The sequence below is a fragment of the Suricata suricatta genome, chromosome 4 (genome assembly GCF_006229205.1).
Source record: "Suricata suricatta isolate VVHF042 chromosome 4, meerkat_22Aug2017_6uvM2_HiC, whole genome shotgun sequence".
In the NCBI taxonomy this organism is placed as follows: Eukaryota; Metazoa; Chordata; class Mammalia; order Carnivora; family Herpestidae; genus Suricata; species Suricata suricatta.
In genome coordinates this window covers 89,138,404-89,144,483 of record NC_043703.1, presented here as the reverse complement: position 1 = coordinate 89,144,483, position 6,080 = coordinate 89,138,404, and the positions used below count along the sequence as shown (strand labels likewise).

At 37.4% G+C, this 6,080-nt stretch overlaps 1 long non-coding RNA gene across 1 annotated transcript in view; it reads left to right on the top strand.

Moving 5' to 3' along the window:
* Positions 1–4,008: 4,008 nt before the first annotated feature.
* Positions 4,009–6,080, top strand: part of LOC115289743 — a 2,633-nt gene continuing 561 nt past the window's right edge. The window contains exon 1 of the long non-coding RNA XR_003907782.1: positions 4,009–4,185. This is a non-coding gene — a long non-coding RNA (uncharacterized LOC115289743). The remainder of the gene's footprint in view (positions 4,186–6,080) is intronic.

Below are 6,080 nucleotides of genomic sequence, written 5' to 3'. Positions count from 1 at the left end.
GAAGTGGTTTGTCTAACCCCACACATATGAAAGAAGCAGTTTCCTCAAGTATTTTCCAACAGGTGGGGAATCCAGGCTTTTCTGGGCGGTGGCATTTAAAACTCATTACAAAACTCAACTTTCGTCATGACCTTGTAATTCTATAAACGAAAATGATGAAGAAATTCCTAGTTCCCTAGTACTGGAAATCAATCCTCAAGTATTCACGTTAGCAGTTCTCAAAGGTCATATTTACATTTTGCCAGAGTCAGTTGTCTAAAAAGAAAATGTCTTGCAGTCCTGCTGGAGGCGGGGCTGAGCTCAGGAGAGGGGAGGGTGGTGTGCAGTGAACACAAGTTAGAAGTGCTGTATAGATGGTCCATCCTAAAATGACCTGTTGCTCAGGACGGCCCTTGTTGTACCCTCATGGTACAACTGGCTGCATTCCTTCAGGACATGGACAGAGAGGGCCTGATGACATGGGACTCGTCCGCATCATGTGTGTCACTCTCCAGGTAGTTTTAAACAAAAAACTTCCTTTGACTTCCCTTTCCAAGAACTTACCTTCTTATACTCCTTGACCATCAATTTTCTCAACAGAACAGTACAAATTGCCAAGTTAACCTCCTCAACACCTATTAGTTATTTAGTGGATCCACATCCCACTATCTGCAAGCTAGCACTGTTCCTTCATTCATCCAATTAATATTTATAAAGTGCTGAATTTGTGCCAAGCACTGACCTAGGCTCAAGATGAGCATAAAAGACATAGTTCTTATCTCATAATAATTTAAGACATCACCACTCCACAAAACACAATTAGTGGGTGAACGCTAAGCCCATATTATCAATAAGTCTTAACAATAAAGCCCTGCAAAGAGGTTTTGATTAAACCCTTACCTCTTTTTGAGCTTAGTGCTTCTCTCAAATCTTCTATCCTTCATTTAGGGAATACCTGGCTATCAGTTCTTGCTCCTTTTTCTGGCTTAAAACTAAAGAAGACCACCAGGCAAGACAGGGTGTGCCATCTCATTAACCTAGTTTAGTTCCCTTTCTGAAGAGAATCTTAATATTTTGCTTTTGTGTTTGATGCTCTCAGTTTCACTATGATGTAACCATAAGTAGATTTATTTCTATCTTGGTCATAACCCAGTGTGCTTTTTCCATTTGAACACTCATCCACCTTCAATTTTGATTAATTCTCTGCCATTATCTCAGAAATGTATTGCATCTCTCTAATTCTCTCTATTTTCTCCTTTGGAACTCCTTTTTTTTTTTAACATTTATTTATTTATTTTGAGAAAGAGAGAAAGCACAAGTGGGGGAGGGGCAGAGAGAAGAAGAGACAGAATCTCAAGCAGGCTCTATGACATCAGTGGAGAGTTCAGTGCGGGGCTGGAGCTTCTGAACTGTGACATCATGATCTGAGCCAAGATCTAGAGTTGGACGTTTAATTGACTGAGCCACCCAGGCACCCCTCCTTTGGAACCCCTAGTTTATTTTGTTATTTATATTGTTTTATATATATATAGTTATTTATATTTATATTGGTTCCTATCATTCTCTTTGTCACATTATATTGATTTTACTCTCATAATTTCTGTTCTTTCCTCTGTACTTTGGTGTGATTTCCTCCAACCCATCTTCCAAACCAATAGGTCTCTCTCTAGTCACCTAGTCTGTTTAACTTGTCTATTGAGTTTTAGAAATTTTAATGACTATAAATTCCATTTTCAAAATTTCTTTTTACTTCTCATTTTCCCCAGTGTTCTCTTCCTGCTTTATGGGTTTTATTCATTCTTTTATATTTTTTGGATGTTTTAAATCTCTCAGACTATTATCCTATGTTCTTAGAGTGTAAATCCCACCATTAACCAAGTTGTGTGTGCTCAGTCTCTTCCTTATGATGTCCTACAGAAACGTACAGTAACCTGACAGTTCTGCAGTAACATAATCTGCATATTGCAAGATAATAATCACTGTCTTCCTTCAATGAGTGGTCAGTTTAACGAGTACTATTTTCACTAATGTCCAGACCTCACATTTTGCATAAAATTGTCCATATCACTTTTAATGCCCTGATCTGAGGAGAATGCTCTAGGTTGGTCTTTCTAGAATTAAGACGGGGATGGGGAAAATGAAGGAGAAGGTATCTTTCCAAATCACTTGGTCTATAGGTTTCATAGAAGGTAATGAAAAAAAAAAAAAAAACTCTTGCTAAGTTGCTACAGCTATGTCACTGTCAAGTAACAACTGATAAAGTATAGATTTGAACACTGGCAGTCTGGCCTGAGAGTATGTGTTCCTAATCATCAGGAAATACTATGCTTCAGAGAATTTCAGCTACAAGGCTTAATGCTACTAAAGATTGGAGCATGTATCATCTTGATCATTGCTTTCCACTGGTTGTCATCTGAAGTAAGACTTAGCTCACCCAACAAATACTTATGATGTTGCCAAGCCCTAGCTTTATCAAGATGAGTCAGATTGACCATTGCCTTCAAGGAGGTGACAGTCCCCATAAGGAGGCCACAAGAAGGAGAGTCATGCAAACACATAATTATAATGCAGTGTGGCAAATGATGACTCAGTGGTATTTCTACAATGTGCTGGAGAATCTAAAAAGACAGAGTGGCTAATTCCATGAGAGGGGATTTGGGAAGGCTTAAGAAAAAAGGGTATATTTAAAATAATTTTTAAAGGATGAATAGTTAATCATATGGATGTGGGTGTGTGGATAGTTTTAAAGCAGAGAAAGTAATATTCAAGGGTATGGCAGGTAAGGGAATGAGCATAGTTAGAGGAGATAAAAACACAAACTTCAAGGGTAATCTTAAGATATGTTCTTCAGACCATATTCTTAGGTGATGTGAGTTCTCCAGTCAAATATGTGTGGAAACTATTGTGTCCTATAATCTCTTTTTAAAAATGTTTTTAATCTATTTTTGAGAGACAGAGAGAGACAGTGCAAGCCGGTGAGGGTCAGAGAGAGAGAGAGAGATACAGAATCCAAAGACAGGCTCCAGGCTCTGAGCTAGCTGTCAGCACAGTGCCTGATGCAGGGCTCGAACTCACGAACTGTGAGATCATGACCTGAGCTAAAGTTGGATGTTTAATTAACTGAGCCACCAAGACACCCCTCCTATAATCTCTCTTGGATATTCATAATGCATATAAGCATATTAAAGGCTTTATGAAGTATTGTAATAAATCAACCTGTTACACTCTTTTACAAAAATCTCCCATTTCAATTGTCCATGGAGTCCTCTTTTTTGGGGGGGGGGGGCCAAAATAACATTTTTACTTTTCTCTTAAAGAGATTCGATTTTACATAGTTTTCATTTTTCTGTTGAGATTTCTTATTTGTTCACTCAATAAGATCATATTTTCCTCTAATTCTTGGTACAGAAGTTTTACAGCTTCTTTAAAGCCTTTTTGGCTAGTTCTGAAACCTGGTCCATCTTAGATTTGGTTTCAACTGACTGCCTTAAAAATAATTACTGTAGATCACATTATTCTGTTTCTTTGTGTATGTCTAGAAATTTTTGATTGTTTACTAGACATTGTGGAGTATATTTTAGATGCTTTAGTTTCTGTTATCTTTTTCTGAAGGATACTGATTCTTGTTTTAGCAGGTTGATTAATTAATGGGTTATGACTGGGAACTTAGAGAGTCTTAGTTTTATACTTGGTTAGTGCCAATATGTGGAAAATTCAAGATGTTTCCCAAGCCATTCTTACTTGGCAGAACTCAGCCTCAAAACTCTTCTTATCCCATGTGAGTCTTCTAGGACTTGGCTTTAAACTTCGTTAGGGTGGGTTTGGAGTAGATATTACTACTGGGTTTGGAATACATGCTTACTTCTAAAGTTTAGGATTTCCAGGGTCTCTGCTGGACGCCAGGGTGTTAATGAGGTGTAAACAAGATCTCTATTCTGGTAGGGTTGTATTGCAATGTCCTTAAGTGCTGTTTAGTCTTTAGTATTCCATTTTCAGCATCATAATACTTGCTATATTCTAAGCCTCAAGAAGTCTTTCCCTGCACATTAACAGCCCATCTCTCATCACTGTATTCATGGGGATTTCTCATATAGACTTCTAAGGTCCCTTCTCTTTATAGTTCCCTCCTCTGCTATGTTCCACCCCACAGATTCCAGATGCTTCAGCTGACTCAAACTATGATTTATACTTCCTAAGCTCAGATAGGTAAGTGTTCTGCTTGGACTCTAGCTTTCTGCTGTGGGCAGTTAGAAAACTTTCCCCAAGCAGAAATTTGGGCAATAAAGACATTCACCTTTCAGGAATTAGTCTTGTGCTGCTTGTTGTCCATTTCCTCAAAAAATTGCTTATATATTTTGCCCAGTTTCACAGTTGTTTATGGGGGGGGGTGAGGGTTACTCCAGTACCATTTACCCTACCATGATCAGAAATGGAAATTCAATACCATATTATTAAACAGCACATAAAATTGGCAAGCTGCAAACTTTACTTTGAGAAATGCTGGGTTCAGTTTATTTCTATTTTTATCTGATTTTTAGTAATAAGGACTCATATATTCTAGCACTTGCTTTACAATTCCATTTGGATGTCCAATGGCCTCTTAAACTTAATGTGTGTAAAGCAAGTATTAATTTCCAAAGACTTTTTTCCAAATCTGCTTTTTCTCCAGTATTCTCATTTATTTCAGGAATTGGCAACTTCACACATTTAGTTTCTCAGGCCAAAATTCTGATGCTTGTGTTATCCTAGACTATATTCTTCTTCTCATACTCTACATTCACTACATCATCAGATCCTGTTGCCCTACAATCAAAATACATGCAGAATCTGATCACTTTTTACTACTTCTACATGCCATCTTATATCAAACAGCCATCTCTCATCTATTGCAATAGCTCAAAAGTTGTTCTCTCTGCTTCTTTCTTGGCCCCGTCAGTCTATTTTTTATTTGACAGCCAAAGTGACCCTCTTAAAATGTAGGTCAGCTCATGTCATCCCCTTACTCAAAACTTCCCACAAACTTCTCAATACACTTATAATGAAATTCAAAGTCTTTCCCATGGCCTAAAAAATCTGCATTGTTTTGAGCCCTGAATATCTCTCCTTCCTCTCCTTCTCCTACCTTCCCATTCCATTATGGCTCTTCAGCTACATTAACCTTCTTGTGAATATGTCAGGCATACTCCTGTCAAAGAGCCTTTGTATCTGCTGACTCCTCTTCCTAGAATGTTCTTCCTCCCAACATCCATATGGCTCACTCCTCACTTCTTATGTTATAGCCTCAGAGAAGGCTTCTGTGATGGTCCTAGTTAAGAATTTACTCCTTGTCACTCTATAGTATCTTACATTGCTTCATTTTCTTCATAGCATTTATCACTGCCTGACATATATTAGTTATACCTCTTCATTTACTTTTCTTTCCCATTTAAAGTAAGCTTCATGAGAATAGGGACCTTTGTTTTGTTTATTACTATATCCCAGGCACCTAGAACAGTGCCTGACACTTAATAAACTCTCAATACGTAATCAATTATGTAATTCACAATAAAGGAATTTAAATGTAATTTTTGTGAGGTGATTCATAACGATAAGGAAAGATTGAAAAGCACACCCTTAAACTTCAAATATATTGGAAAAATATGAATATTTTATTGACTCATAAACAAAGGCCATCAATGCAAAAGTACTTGTAGGTTGCTATCTCTCATGGTGTGGAAATTGCCCTGTTTATTTAAGTGAAGTATCCTGGGTTAAATCATCTCCTAAAAGATTGATTTTAAGAAAAGTCCAAGGGGAAGAATATAAAAAAATAAGAAAAAGCTCCAGCATCTTGGGACAAAGCTATTACACCATCTATGTCTTCCAGAAGAAACTATTGTCCCCCTTCTTAAAGAGAAACAATGGCATTCAGAGCCATAAATAGCCTCTATTATATGAAAGGTTTGTTATGCATAGGTTTGCTCTGAAGTATGAGAAAATGCATCTTTACAGGACAAAAGCTTCTTGTGTTTGTGTTCACATAAAATGAGCGAGTAACTATAGACCCTTACAGAAAGAGATTACCTGAAGAAAATCTGCCAAGACATATTGATCCCCATATA